This window comes from Sinohyriopsis cumingii, unplaced genomic scaffold (assembly GCF_028554795.1).
Source record: "Sinohyriopsis cumingii isolate HCF-2022 unplaced genomic scaffold, ASM2855479v2 utg001397l, whole genome shotgun sequence".
In the NCBI taxonomy this organism is placed as follows: Eukaryota; Metazoa; Mollusca; class Bivalvia; order Unionida; family Unionidae; genus Sinohyriopsis; species Sinohyriopsis cumingii.
In genome coordinates this window covers 1,686,176-1,704,531 of record NW_028315993.1, presented here as the reverse complement: position 1 = coordinate 1,704,531, position 18,356 = coordinate 1,686,176, and the positions used below count along the sequence as shown (strand labels likewise).

The following is an 18,356-nucleotide window of genomic DNA, read 5'->3' as shown; positions in this document are numbered from 1 at the left end:
GAACACATGCCATAGGTACATACAGATATGGAACTTGACCATAAGCATATACAGACATAGAACACATGCCATAGGTACATACAGATATGGAACTTGACCATAAGCATATACAGATATAGAACACAAGCCACAGGTACATACAGATATGGAACTTGACCATAAGCATATACAGACATAGAAAACATGCCATAGGTACATACAGATAGGGAACTTGACCATAAGCATATACAGATATAGAACACATGCCATAGGTACATACAGATATGGAACTTGACCATAAGCATATACAGACATAGAAAACATGCCATAGGTACATACAGATATGGAACTTGACCATAAGCATATACAGACATTGAACAAAGCCATCAGTAAATACACAGAACCATGCCACAACCAAAATCAGACATTGAACATGCATTAAGCACACACATACAATTAACCATGCCACAACCAAAACAGAGATTGAATATGCTTTAAGCACACACATTCAATTAACCATACCACAATGACAAACAGACACTGAACATGCTTTAAGCACACACATACAATTACCCATGACACAAACACAAACACAGATTGAATATGCTTTAAGCACACGCATACAATTAACCATGACACAACCACAAACAGACATTGAACATGCTTTAAGCACACACATACAATTAACCATGACACAACCACAAACATACACTGCACATGCTTTAAGCCCACACATACAATTAACCATGACACAACACAGGCATTGAATATGCTTTAAATACACATATACAATTAACCATGACACAACCACAAACATACATTGAACATGCTTTTAAGTACACATAAATTAACCATGCCACAACCACATACACTGAACATGCTTTAAGCACACACATACAATTAACCATGACTCAACCACAAACATACACTGAACACGCTTTATGCACACACATACAATTAACCATGCCACAACCACAAGCAGACATTGAACATGCTTTATGCACACACATACAATTAAAAATGACACAACCACAAACATGCATTGAACATGCTTTATGCACACACATACAATTAACCATGCCACAACCACAAACAGACAATGAACATGTATTAAGCACACACATACAATTAACCATGCCACAACCACAAACAGACACTGAACATACTTTAATCACACACATACAATTAACCATGACAACCACAAACAGAGATTGAATATGCTTTAAGCACACACATACAATTAACCATGCCACAACCACAGAGACTGAACATGCTTTAAGCACACACATACAATTAACCATGCCACAACCACAGAGATTGAATATGCTTTAAGCACAAACATACAGTTAACCATGCCACAACCACAAACAGAGATTGCATATGCTTTAAGCACAAACATACAATTAACCATGCCACAACCACAAACAGACATCGAATATGCTTTAAGCACACACATACAATTAACCATGCCACAACCACAAACAGAGATTGAATATGCTTTAAACACACACATACAATTAACCATGCCACAACCACAGACATTGTTGCTGTTGTTGCTGTAGGTGGAGGAAGAACCCTGAAAATCCCTGGAAAGAACCAACAACCCTCGAGAAGCTACTGGCAAGCTTTCTCTCATACCCACATTGACTGAATCCGAGACTTGAACCTACACAGACAGAGATGAGATGGTACTGATCCATAACGGAGAGTGCTTTAGACCACTCTGCCACTTGGGGACCCCAAACAGACATTGTACATGCTTTAAGCAAACACAAACAATTAAACATGCCACAACCACAAACAGACATTGAACATGCTTTAAGCACACACATACAATTAACCATGCCACAACCACAAACAGACAATGAACATGCTTTAAGCACACACATACATTTAACCATGCCACAACCACAAACAGACAATGAACATGCTTTAAGCACACACATACAATTAGCCATGCCACAACCACATACACTGTTGTTGTTGTAGGGTTTAACACCATTTTTCAGCACACAGTAGGCTATACATGGCAGCCAGTATTAATGGTGGAGGAAGAACCCAGGAGATCCCTGGACGAAAAAAAAAACAACCCTCGAGAAGCTACTGGCAAGCTTTTTCACATACCCACATTGGCCGAATCCGAGACTCGAACCCACGCACACAGAGGTGAGATGGCATTGATCCATAATGGGTAGTGCTTTATACCACTCTGCTACTCAGGGCCCCAAAACAGACATTGCACATGCTTTAAGCACGCACAATTAACCATGCCACAAGCACAAACAGACACTGAACATGCTTTAAGCAGCCAGAAGCACAGAAAGACACTGAACCATGCCATAAACACACAAAGTCAAAGAAACCATGCCATAAGCACACAAAGACTTGCAAACCAAGCCATCAGCACACAGAGAAATGGAAACCATGCCATAAGCACACACAGACACTGAGCCATGTCATAAGCATGCACAGACATCATGACATGCCATACACACACAGACATTTAGCCATGATATAAACACATTCAGACACTGAGCCATGCCATAAGCACACTCATTGAATGATGTCATAAGCACACAGACATTGAGCCATGCCATAAGTACACACAGATATGGAACCATGCCATAAGAACACATAGACATTAAGCCATGCCATAAGCACACACAGACATTAAGCCATGCCATAAGCACACACAAACACTGAGCCATGTCATAAACACACACAGGCAATGAGCATTGATATAAGCACACACAGTGAGTGATGTCATAAGCACATGAAGACATTGGGCCAGGCCATAAGCACACACAGACATTGAGCCATGCCATAAACACACACAGGCAATAAGCCATGCCATAAGCACACACAGACATTGAGCCATGCCATAAGCACACACATTGAATGATGTCATAAGCACACACAGGCAATGAGCCACCTCATAAGCACACATATTGAATGATGTCATAAGCAGACATAGACATTTAGCCATGCCATACACAAACACAGACATTGAGACATGTCATAAGCACACACAGGCATTGAGACATGCCATACACTCAATCACGCATTGAGGGATGCCATAAGCACACAGACATAGAATCATGCCATAAGAACACACAGACATTAAGCCATGTCATAAGCACACACAGGCATTGTGCCATTGTCTAAAGCACACACAGGCATTGAGCCATGCCATAAGCACACACATATATGGAATGATGCCATAAGCATACACAGGCACTGAGCCATGCCATAAGCACAAATGGGCATTGAGCCATGCCATAAGTACACACAGGCACTGATTTATACCATAAGCACACACACATACTGAATCATGCCACAAGCACACACAGGCATTAAGCCATGCAATAAACACACACATACAATGAAACCATGCCACAAGAACAGACAGACATGGAAAGGATCCATGTCATAAGCACACACAGGCATTGTGCCATTGTCTAAAGCACACACAGCCATTGAGCCATGCCATAAGCACACACAGGCATTGAGCTATGACATAAGCACACATAGGCATTGAACTATGACATAAGCACACACAGGCAGTGAGCCATGCCATAAGCACACACAGTCATTCAGCCAAGCCATAAGCACACACAGTCATTCAGCCATGCCATAAGCATACACAGATATTGAACATGCCATAAGCACACACAGGCATTAAGCCATTCCATAAACACATACATACATGGAAACCATGCCACAAGCACAGAAAAACATTGAACCATGCTTTGTGGACACACATACATCAAAATTATGACATCAGCACACACAGGCATTGAGCCATGACATAAGCACACAGAGACAATGAACCATGCCAGAAACACAAACAGATATTGCACATGCCATCAGCTCAAAGACAAAGAACCATGCCATAAGCACATTTAGACATGGAGTGTGTGTGATTTGGATTTTATCTATGATGTTTGCAGTGTGGCAGTTTGTAATGATGTCTAGCAGCAGAGCATCATGCAGCAGACATGTAGCATCATGTTCCACACAACAATCCAGTTATCCTGACACCAGGCCATCCAGCCCTAACTTTAACCTCTTAATGATGAATGCTAAGCAAGGCAGCTGCCAGTTCCATTTTTATAAGTCTTTTCTATGACTCAGCCAGGGTTTCAACCTGTGATCTGCATCCAAGGCAGGCACTTTTACCACTTAGCCCACTGGAGTGGTCCCACACATACATGGAAACCATGTCATCGGAACACACAGACATGGACTGGAACCATGTCATAATCACACATATATATGGAAACCATGCCATAAGAACACACAGACATGGAATGGAACCATGTCATAAGCACACATATACGATGAACCATGCCATTAAGAACACAGACATGAAATGGAACAATGTCATACAGACACACACATACATGGAAACCATGCCATACTAACACATACATGAAATGGAACCATGTCATAAGCACATACACACAAGGAACCATGCCATAAGCACATAAAGACATTAAATCAAGCAATAAGCACACACAGACATGAAACTATGCCATAAGTATTATCAACCTTCAGTCTGGAAAATAGTTCCTATAATTAACACTGGTTGTTGTTCTGTTGTTGTTCTAGGGTTTGATGCCATTTTTCAGCACAAGATAGGCTATACATGCCGGCCAGTATAACTGATGGAGGAAGAACCCTGGAAAACCCAGGGAAGAACCACTGACCCACGAGAAGCTACTGGTAGGCTTTCCCATGCACCCATGCTAGCCAAGCCTTGGACTCGAACCCACACAGACAGAGGTGAGATGGCAGTGATCCAGAAAGGTGAGCGCTTTAGACCACTCGGCCAATCGGGGCACCATTAACACTGGAATAAGTCAAAATATTTTGACATATCATACCACACTGAGAAAAGACCTCTGTTGATTCATCAAATCTGAATTATCCATCAATGTTGTATGAAAAGTCTCCAGGTCACATTTCTCAGAGGTGATAATCAATGCTGTCCACTCATCTTAGAATTCATTATAATCGTACTGAATACTCTCAAGCCCAAAATAAAATCCATATAAAGTTATGAAATTCTATATGGGTCTTTTCTTTTACTGCAAATTATACCATGATATTTCCATGACAACCATAACACATTATGTAAATGCATCATCATTGTTATTGGTTAATGAATGAGAACCACAACATAGTTATTACAGGTTAACGAATCGGATCACATCATCATTATTACTGGTACATGAATGGCAACTATGGGTCATGTGCCTTGTACCCAATGTCTGACTAATTCCTGACATCAGTACAATAATCAAACAGTCCTATACTTAACTAATTCCTAAATCAGCAAAATAATTATACAGACATTGGCATAACTATTTTCAAACATCACCAAAATAATCATAAAACCCTATGCCTAATTCCTAACATTAGCAAAATAATCATAATGCCCTATGCATAAGTAATTTTGAACATCAGCAAACTAATGATACAGTCCTAGGTCTAATTAATTTCTAACATCGGCAAGATAATTATACAACCCTAAGCCTAATTAACAACATCAGCAAATTAATTATTCTTTAACTTGTTTATGATTTTAACTTATATATTAAAATTATTATTACTTTGAGATGAACACATTTACTGAGGTTAAAATCTATTTGTTTTAGAAATCAACTAATTCCTAACATCAGATTTTATCACTGTGATATATCAAGATTGTTAGCAAATCAACACTATTTCAGGCTAATGGCATATAACACATACAAGACTGGAATTTATTCAGAACACCAATGAAATTCATTCTGAATAATCTAAATTGTTGTACTTGTGATATACTTTTTTAGGACTACTTGAGATTTAATTCACAATATTGTAAGTTGCTTTATAAATTTTCACTTTGTATTATATGGAAATAAATCATTTGTTAAATCCGACAAAACTTGATTGATTTTACTGTTTTCTGTTACTTAGTTTTGGACCATTCACTCATAACATGATGGAATTTTTTTCCATTACTTAGTTTAAGAACACAGACTCATAACTAGAATTAGTGCCATCAGTGACATTTACCATATATAACTTCTAAAAGAGCTGGTTAAATTTGAGGAGTCACAAGAAGGCTAGCTGCACTACATCAACATCCAAATTAAATGTAAGTGGGTGATTTGATAATAATTCTTCTCCTTTATAATTAATTACCTTCAACATCAAACTGTGCCACACTTAATGATGTACTTTAGTGTTTACCTTTAAGCACACACATAAAATTAACCATGTCACAAGCACAAACAGACATTGAACATGCCTTAAGCACACACATACAATTAACCATGCCACAACTAGAAACAGACATTCCACATGCTTTAAGCACACACATACAATTAACCATGAAACAAGTACAAACAGACATTGCACATGCTTTAAGCACACACATACAATTAACCATGACACAACTACAAACAGACATTGCACATGCTTTAAGCACACATATACAATTAACCATGAAACAAGCACAAATAGACATTGAACATGCTTTAAACACACACATACAATTAACCATGCCACAATCACAAACAGACACTGAACATGCTTTAAGCACGCATACAATTAACCATGCCAGAAGCACAAACAGACAATGGACATGCTTTAAGCACAAAGATACAATTTACCATGCCACAACCACAGACATTGTTGTTGTTGTAGGGTTCAACGCCATTTTTCAGCAAAAAATAGGCTATACATGGCAGCCAGTATTAATGGTGGTGGAAGAACTTGCGAAGAACCACTGACCCTCGAGAAGCTACAGGCAAGCTTTCTCACATACCCACAAGGGCCGAATTTGAGACTCAAACCCACACAGACAGAGGTGAGATGGCATTCATCCATAATGGAGAGTGCTTTAGACCACACTGCAACTTGAGGCCACCAAACAGACACTGCACATGCTTTAAGCACACACATAAAATTAACCATGCCACAAGCACAAACAGACAATGCACATGCTTTAAGCACACACATACAATTAACCATGCCACAACTACAAACAGACATTGCACATGCTTTAGGCACACACATACAATTAACCGTGCCACAACTACAAACAGACATTACACATGCTTTAAGCACACACATACAATTAACCATGACACAAGCACAAACAGACATGGCACATGCTTGAAGCACACACATACAATTAGCCATGCCACAAGCACAAATAGGCATTGAACATGCTTTAAACACACATACAATTAACCATGCCACAAGCACAAACAGACATTGAACATGCTTTAAGCACACACATACAATTAACCATGCCACAACTACAAACAGACATTACACATGCTTTAAGCACACACATACAATTAACCATGACACAAGCACAAACATTGCACATGCTTTAACCACACACATACAATTAACCATGCCACAAGCACAAACAGACATTGCACATGTTTTAAGCACACACATACAATTAGCCATGCCACAAGCACAAACAGACATTGCACATGTTTTAAGCACACACATACAATTAGCCATGCCACAAGCACAAACAGACACTGCATATGCTTTTAGCACACACATACAACTAACCATGCCAAAAGCACAAACAGACATTGCACATGCTTTAAGCAAACACATACAGTTAACCATGCCACAACTACAAACAGACATTGCACATGCTTTAAGCACACACGTACAATTAACTATGACACAAGCACAAACAGACACTGCACATGCTTTAAGCACACACATACAATTAACCATGCCACAAGCACAAATAGACATTGAACATGCTTTAAACACACATACAATTAACCATGCCACAAGCACAAACAGACATTGAACATGCTTTAAGCACGCATACAATTAACCATGCCAGAAGCACAAACAGACAATGGACATGCTTTAAGCACAAAGATACAATTTACCATGCCACAACCACAGACATTGTTGTTGTTGTAGGGTTCAACGCCATTTTTCAGCAAAAAATAGGCTATACATGGCAGCCAGTATTAATGGTGGTGGAAGAACTTGCGAAGAACCACTGACCCTCGAGAAGCTACAGGCAAGCTTTCTCACATACCCACAAGGGCCGAATTTGAGACTCGAAACCACACAGACAGAGGTGAGATGGCATTCATCCATAATGGAGAGTGCTTTAGACCACGCTGCAACTTGAGGCCACCAAACAGACATTGCACATCCTTTAAGCAAACACATAAAATTAACCATGCCACAAGCACAAACAGACAATGCACATGCTTTAAGCACACACATACAATTAACCATGCCACAACTACAAACAGACATTGCACATGCTTTAGGCACACACATACAATTAACCGTGCCACAACTACAAACAGACATTACACATGATTTAAGCACACACATACAATTAACCATGACACAAGCACAAACAGACATTGCACATGCTTGAAGCACACACATACAATTAGCCATGCCACAAGCACAAATAGGCATTGAACATGCTTTAAACACACATACAATTAACCATGCCACAAGCACAAACAGACATTGAACATGCTTTAAGCACACACATACAATTAACCATGCCACAACTACAAACAGACATTGCACATGGTTTAAGCACACACATACAATTAACCATGACACAAGCACAAACATTGCACATGCTTTAAGCACACACATACAATTAACCATGCCACAAGCACAAACAGACATTGCACATGTTTTAAGCACACACATACAATTAGCCATGCCACAAGCACAAACAGACATTGCACATGTTTTAAGCACACACATACAATTAGCCATGCCACAAGCACAAACAGACATTGCATATGCTTTTAGCACACACATACAACTAACCATGCCAAAAGCACAAACAGACATTGCACATGCTTTAAGCAAACACATACAGTTAACCATGCCACAACTACAAACAGACATTGCACATGCTTTAAGCACACACGTACAATTAACTATGACACAAGCACAAACAGACACTGCACATGCTTTAAGCACACACATACAATTAACCATGCCACAAGCACAAATAGACATTGAACATGCTTTAAACACACATACAATTAACCATGCCACAAGCACAAACAGACATTGCACATGCTTTAGGCACACACATACAATTAACCATGCCACAACTACAAACAGACATTGCACATGCTTTAAGCACACATATACAATTAACCATGATACAAGCACAAATAGACATTGAACATGCTTTAAGCACACACATACAATTAACCATGCCACAAGCACAAATAGACACTGAACATGCTTTAAGCATGCATGCAATTAACCATGCCAGAAGCACAAATAGACAATGGACATGTTTTAAGCACAAAGATACAATTTACCATGCCACAACCACAGACGTTGTTGTTGTAGGGTTCAACGCCATTTTTCAGCACAAAATAGGCTATACATGGCAGCCAGTATTAATGGTGGCGGAAGAACTTGCGAAATTCCCATAAAGAACCACTGACCCTCGAGAAGCTACTGGCAAGCTTTCTCACATACCCACAAGGGCCAAATTTGAGACTCGAACCCACACAGACAGAGGTGAGATGGCATTCATCCATAATGGAGAGTGCTTTAGACCATGCTGCCACTTGAGGCCACCAAACAGACACTGCACATGCTTTAAGCACACACATAAAATTAACCATGCCACAAGCACAAACAGACAATGCACATGCTTTAAGCACACACATACAATTAACCGTGCCACAACTACAAACAGACATTCCACATGCTTTAGGCACACACATACAATTAACCGTGCCACAACTACAAACAGACATTGCACATGCTTTAAGCACACACATACAATTAACCATGCCACAACTACAAACAGACATTGCACATGCTTTAAGCACACACATACAATTAACCATGACACAAGCTCAAACATACATTGCACATGCTTTAAGCACACACATACAATTAAACATGTCACAATCACAAACAGACATTGCACATGCTTCAAGCACACACATACAATTAACCATGCCACAACTACAAACAGACATTGCACATGCTTTAAGCACACACATATAATTAACCATGCCACAAGCAGAAACAGACACTGCACATGCTTTAAGCACACACATACAATTAGCCATGCCACAAGCACAAACAGACATTGCACATGCTTTAAGCACACACATACAACTAACCATGCCAAAAACACAAACAGACATTGCACATGCTTTAAGCAAACACATATAATTAACCATGACACAACTATAAACAGACATTGCACATGCTTTAAGCACACACATAAAATTAACCATGCCACAAGTACAAACAGACAATGCACATGCTTTAAGCACACACATACAATTAACCATGACACAACTACAAACAGACATTGCACATGCTTTAGGCACACACATACAATTAACCGTGCCACAACTACAAACAGACATTACACATGCTTTAAGCACACACATACAATTAACCATGACACAAGCACAAACAGACATTGCACATGCTTGAACCACACACATACAATTAGCCATGCCACCAGCACAAATAGGCGTAGAACATGCTTTAAACACACATACAACTAACCATACCACAAGCACAAACAGACATTGAACATGCTTTAAGCACACACATACAATTAACCATGCCACAACTACAAACAGACATTGCACATGGATTAAGCACACACATACAATTAACCATGACACAAGCACAAACATTGCACATGCTTTAAGCACACACATACAATTAACCATGCCACAAGCACAAACAGACATTGCACATGTTTTAAGCACACACATACAATTAGCCATGCCACAAGCACAAACAGACATTGCACATGTTTTAAACACACACATACAATTAGCCATGCCACAAGCAGAAACAGACATTGCATATGCTTTTAGCACACACATACAACTAACCATGCCAAAAGCACAAACAGACATTGCACATGCTTTAAGCAAACACATACAGTTAACCATGCCACAACTACAAACAGACATTGCACATGCTTTAAGCACACATGTACAATTAACTATGACACAAGCAGAAACAGACACTGCACATGCTTTAAGCACACACATACAATTAACCATGCCACAAGCACAAATAGACATTGAACATGCTTTAAACACACATACAATTAACCATGCCACAAGCACAAACAGACATTGCACATGCTTTAGGCACACACATACAATTAACCATGCCACAACTACAAACAGACATTGCACATGCTTTAAGCACACATATACAATTAACCATGATACAAGCACAAATAGACATTGAACATGCTTTAAGCACACACATACAATTAACCATGCCACAAGCACAAATAGACACTGAACATGCTTTAAGCATGCATACAATTAACCATGCCAGAAGCACAAACAGACAATGGACACGTTTTAAGCACAAAGATACAATTTACCATGCCACAACCACAGACGTTGTTGTTGTAGGGTTCAACGCCATTTTTCAGCACAAAATAGGCTATACATGGCAGCCAGTATTAATGGTGGCGGAAGAACTTGCGAAATTCCCATAAAGAACCACTGACCCTCGAGAAGCTACTGGCAAGCTTTCTCACATACCCACAAGGGCCAAATTTGAGACTCGAACCCACACAGACAGAGGTGAGATGGCATTCATCCATAATGGAGAGTGCTTTAGACCATGCTGCCACTTGAGGCCACCAAACAGACACTGCACATGCTTTAAGCACACACATAAAATTAACCATGCCATAAGCACAAACAGACAATGCACATGCTTTAAGCACACACATACAATTAACCGTGCCACAACTACAAACAGACATTCCACATGCTTTAGGCACACACATACAATTAACCGTGCCACAACTACAAACAGACATTGCACATGCTTTAAGCGCACACATACAATTAACCATGCCACAACTACAAACAGACATTGCACATGCTTTAAGCACACACATACAATTAACCATGACACAAGCTCAAACATACATTGCACATGCTTTAAGCACACACATACAATTAACCATGACACAATCACAAACAGACATTGCACATGCTTTAAGCACACACATACAATTAACCATGCCACAACTACAAACAGATATTGCACATGCTTTAAGCACACACATACAATTAACCATGACACAAGCTCAAACATACATTGCACATGCTTTAAGCACACACATACAATTAACCATGACACAAGCTCAAACATACATTGCACATCCTTTAAGCACACACATACAATTAAACATGTCACAATCACAAACAGACATTGCACATGCTTCAAGCACACACATACAATTAACCATGCCACAACTATAAACATACATTGCACATGCTTTAAGTACACACATACAATTAACCATGCCACAACTACAAACAGACATTGCACATGCTTTAAGCACACACATATAATTAACCATGCCACAAGCAGAAACAGACACTGCACATGCTTTAAGCACACACATACAATTAGCCATGCCACAAGCACAAACAGACATTGCACATGCTTTAAGCACACACATACAACTAACCATGCCAAAAACACAAACAGACATGGCACATGCTTTAAGCAAACACATACAATTAACCATGACACAACTATAAACAGACATTGCACATGCTTTAAGCACACACATAAAATTAACCATGCCACAACTACAAACTGACATTGCACATGCTTTAAGCACACACGTACAATTAACTATGACACAAGCACAAACAGACACTGCACATGCTTTAAGCACACACATACAATTAACCATGCCACAAGCACAAATAGACACTGAACATGCTTTAAACACACATACAATTAACCATGCCACAAGCACAAACAGACATTGCACATGCTTTAGGCACACACATACAATTAACCATGCCACAACTACAAACAGACATTGAACATGCTTTAAGCACACATATACAATCAACCATGCCACAAGCACAAACAGACACTGCACATGCTTTAAGCACACACATACAATTAACCATGCCACAAGCACAAACAGACATTGTACATGCTTTAAGCACTCACATACAACTAACCATGCCACAAGCACAAACAGACATTACACATGCTTTAAGCACACACATACAATTAACCATGACACAACTATAAACAGACATTGCACATGCTTTAAGCACACACATACAATTAACCATGCCACAACTGCAAACAGACATTGTACTTGCTTTAAGCACAGACATACAATTAACCATGCCACAAGCACAAACAGACATTGCACATGCTTTAAGCACACACATATAATTAACAATGCCACTAGCACACATAGACACTGAACATTTTTTAAGCACACACATACAATTAACCATGCCACAAGCACAAATAGACATTGAACATGCTTTAAGCACACATACAATTAACCATGCCAAGAGCTCAAACAGACACTGAACATTCTTTTAAGCTGCTAAAAGCACAGAAAGATATTGAACCATGCCATAAACACACAAAGACTTGGAAACTAAGCCGTCTGCACACAGATAAATAGAAACCATGCCATAAACCCACAGACATTGAACCGTACCATAAGCACACACAAACACTGAGCTATGTGATAAGCACACACAGCCATCAAGACATGCCATACACACAGAGACACTGAGTCATGATATAAACCCATTCAGACATTGAGCCATGCCATAAACACACAAGAAACATTAAGCCATGTCATAAGCTCACACAGAGATCAAGAAATGCCATACACACACAGACATTCAGCCATGATATAAAAACATTCAGACATTGAGCCATGCCATAAACACACAAGAAACATTAAGTCATGTCATAAGCACACACAGACACTGAGCCATGTCATAAGCACACACAGCCATCAAGACATGCCATAAACACAGAGACATTCAGCCATGATATAAAAACATTCAGACATTTAGCCATGCCATAAACACACAAACAACATTGAGCCATGCCATAAGCACACACAGGCATTGACCCATGACATGAGCACACACCTATACTGAACATGCCATAAGCACACACATATACTGAGCCATGCATAAGCACAGACACTGAACAATATCATAAGCACACACACACAGACATTGAGCCATGCCATAAGCACAAATATTGAGTGATGTCATAAGCACACACAGACACTGAGCCATGCCATAAGCACACACAGACATTGAGCTATGCCATAAGAACACCCACTGAATGATGCCATAGGCACACAGACATTGAGCCATGCCATAAGCACACCCATTGAATTTGGCATTGAGGCATGCCATAAGCACCCACAGACATAGAACCATGCCATAAGAACACACAGACATTAAGCCATGTCATAAGCACACACAGGCAATGTGCCATGCCTTAAGCACACACAGGCATTGAGCCATGCCATAAGCACACACATCAAACCATGCCATAAGCTGAAATACTGAGCAATGATACAAGCACACAAATACATGGAACCATGCCATAAGCACAGTCAGACATTGAGCCATGCCATAAGCACACACAGGCATTGAGCCATGCCATAAGCACACACATCAAACCATGCCATATGCAGAAATACTGAGCAATGATACAAGCACACAAATACATGGAACCATGCCATAAGCACAGTCAGACACTGAGCCATGCCATAAGCACACACAGGCATTGGGCCATGCCATAAGCACACACAGGCATTGAGCCATGTCATAAGCACACACAGGCATTGAGCCATGCCATAAGCACACACAGGCATTGAGCCATGCCATAAGCACACACATCAAACCATGCCATAAGCACAGTCAGACATTGAGCCATACCATAAGCACACACATCAAACCATGCCATAAGCACAGTCAGACATTGAGCCATGCCATAAGCACACACATCAAACCATGCCATAAGCACAGTCAGACATTGAGCCATGCCATAAGCACACACAGGCATTGAGTCATGCCATAAGCACACACATCAAACCATGCCATAAGCACAGTCAGACATTGAGCCATGCCATAAGCACACACAGGCATTGAGCCATGCCATAAGCACACACAGGCATTGAACGATGCCATAAGTACACACAGGCACTGAGCTATACCATAAGCACACACAGGCATTGAGCCATGCCATAAGCACACACAGGCATTGAGCCATGCCATAAGCACACACGCATATTGAACCATGCCACAAGCACACACAGGCATTAAGCCATGCAATAAACACATACATACATGGAAACCATGCCACAAGAACACACATACATGGAAAGGAACCATGCCATAAGCATACACATGCATTTAGCCATGTCATAAACACACACAGGCATTGAACATGCCATAAGCACACACAGGCAATGAGCCATTCCATAAACACATACATACATGGAAACCATGCCACAAGCACACAACAACATTGAACCATGCTATGTGGATACAAAGACATGGAAACTATGACATCAGCACACACAGGCCATGAACCATGCCAGAAGCACAAACAGATATAGAACATGCCATCAGCTCAAAGACAATGAAACATGCCATAAGCACACTCAGACATAGAGTGTGTGTGTGATTTGGATTTTTAGCTATGATTTTGCAGTGTGGCAGTTTATAGTGATGTCTAGCACCAGAGCTTCATGCAGTAGACATGTAGCATCATGTTTCACCCAGTCACCAAGTTATCCATACACCAGGCCGTCCAGTCCTAACTTTAACTTCTTAATGCTGAGTGCTAAGCAAGGCAGCTGCCAGTCCCATTTTTATAATTCTTTTCTATGACTCAGCCAGGGTTTCAACCCATGATCTTCATCCAAGGCAGGCACTTTAACACTTAGCCCACTGGAGTGGTTTCACACAAACGTGGAACCAGACATGGAATGGAACCATATCATAAGCACACATATATATGGAAACCATGCCATACAAACACACAGACATGGCATAGAACCATGTCATAAGCACACACATACATGGAAACCACGCCATATGAACACTGACATGGAATGGAACCATGCCATAAGCACAAAAAGACATTAAATCAAGCAATAAGCACACACAGACGTTAAATTACGCCTTAAGTATTATCAACCTTCAGCCTGGAAAATAGTTCCTATAATTAACACTGGAACAAATCAAAATAGTTTGACATATCATACCACACTGAGAAAAGACCTATATTGACTCATCAAATCTGAATTATCCATCAATGCCGTATGAACGGTTTCCAGGTCACATTTCTCAGAGGTGATAATTAATGCTGTCCACTCATCTTAGAATTTATTATAATGGTACTGCATACTCGCAAGCCCAAAATAAAATCCATATAAAATTATGAAATTCTATATCGGTCGTTTCTTTCACTGCTAATTATACCATGATATTTCCATGACAACCATAACACTTTATGTAAACGCATCATCATTGTTATTGGTTAATGAATGAGAACCACAACATAGTTATTACAGGTTAATGAATGGGATCACATCATCATTATTACTGGTACATGAATTGTGACTATGGGTCATGTGTCTTGTTCCCAATGTCTGACTAATCCGTGAAATCAGTACAATAATCAAACAGTCCTATACCTAACTAATTCCTAAAATCAGCAAAATAATTATACAGACCTTCGCCTAACTAATTTCTAATATCAGCTAAACAATCAAACAGTCCTTGGCCTAAGCATTTTCAAATATCACCAAAATAATTATAAAGCCTTATTTCTAATTCCTAACATCAGCAAAATAATCATAATGCTCTATGCATAAGTAATTTTGAACATCAGCAAAATAATGATACAGTCCTAGGTCTAATTAATTCCTAACATTAGCAAAATAATTATACAAACCTATGCCTAATTAACTACATCAGCAAAGAAATTATTCTTTAACTTGTTTATGATTTTAACTGATATATTAAAATAATTATTACTTTGAGATGAACATATTGACTAAGGTTAATGTCTACTTGTTTTAGAAATCAACTAATTCCTAACATCAGCAAAATAATTATACAGCCCTATGCCCAATTAACAACATCAGTAAAGTAATTATTTTTTATCGTGTTTATGGTTTTAATTTGCCTATTAAAATAATTATTACTTTGAGATGAACATTTTTACTGAAGTTAAAGTCTACTTGTTTTAGAAATCAAGTATATTCTAGAAGCAAGTCAGTTATGAATTTGAAGAAAAATTGGACATTATCCTGGTTCTGTTGTTGTGTCTTAGCTTTTTATAAAAAAGTTGTTTACTTCAGAATTACTCATTACATATCTTAATATCAGTTGCTAAATTACACTATGGAATTATTGTGATTTCATACATGAACATTTTAGATTTTATCACTGTGATACATCAAGACTGTTAGCAAATCAACACTATTCCAGGATAATGGCATATAACACATACAAGACTGGAATTTATTTGGAACACCAATGAAATTCATTCAGAATAATCTAAATGTTTGTACTGTGACATAATATTTTAGGACTATTTGAGATTTAAATCACAATATTGTAAGTTGCTTTTTAAATTTTCACTTTGTATTGTATGGAAATAAATCATTTGCTAAATCTAATAATACTTTATTGGTTTTACTGTTTTCTGTTACTTAGTTTAGGACCATTAACTCATAACATGATGGATTTTTTCCATTACTTAGTTTAAGACCATAGACTCACAACAGGAATTAGTGCCATCAATGACATTTACCACATATTAACTTCTATGCAGCTTGTTAAATTTGAGGAGTCACGGTGCTGGCTGCACTCCATCAATATCCAAATTAAATATAATTGGGTGATTTGATAATAATTCTTCTCTTTTATAATAATTTGATTCTGCATCAACCTATGCCACACTTAATGATGTACTTTAAGCTAGCATTTACCTTTTGAAATGAATACATTATTACAAGTCATTATTTTTTAACATGAATATTATGCACAAATCATGAGAATATTGGAGACAAATAGTTTGCAATGATTTCCTTTTAGCTGCTATATTATGATAAGATAATATTACACAATGTTCAGTAAAAGATATAAATAAATTAAAAAAAATAAAAGATAAATGCATCTTCTTAATTTTAGTTAAGGTTTTGCAAGGACCCTGCACACAACTTAGAGAGTAATGAAACAGGCAGTATTCTAGTCTTTACGGTAATTGCATCCTTCAAAATCAGGACCAAGTCTCTTTGTCAATTACTACAATCAACGACTTGCAAGATCACCATACAACACTATATACAAGCGATTTGGAAATAGCATGAATCCGTCGCCAAATCCGGTATAATACGGTCAGCAAAACCCGAGTCAACCGATACCGTAATCATGAGAATGACCTAATTGATTCAGAATGAATGCGTTGATAATAATTACGGAATCAAGTAAATCTGACTTCACTTGCGTGTC

At 38.8% G+C, this 18,356-nt stretch overlaps 1 long non-coding RNA gene across 1 annotated transcript in view; it reads right to left on the bottom strand.

Moving 5' to 3' along the window:
• LOC149772538 (uncharacterized) overlaps positions 1-18,356 on the bottom strand; it is a 31,554-nt gene that overhangs the window by 12,515 nt on the left and 683 nt on the right. The gene's annotated exons all lie outside the window — the stretch shown is intronic.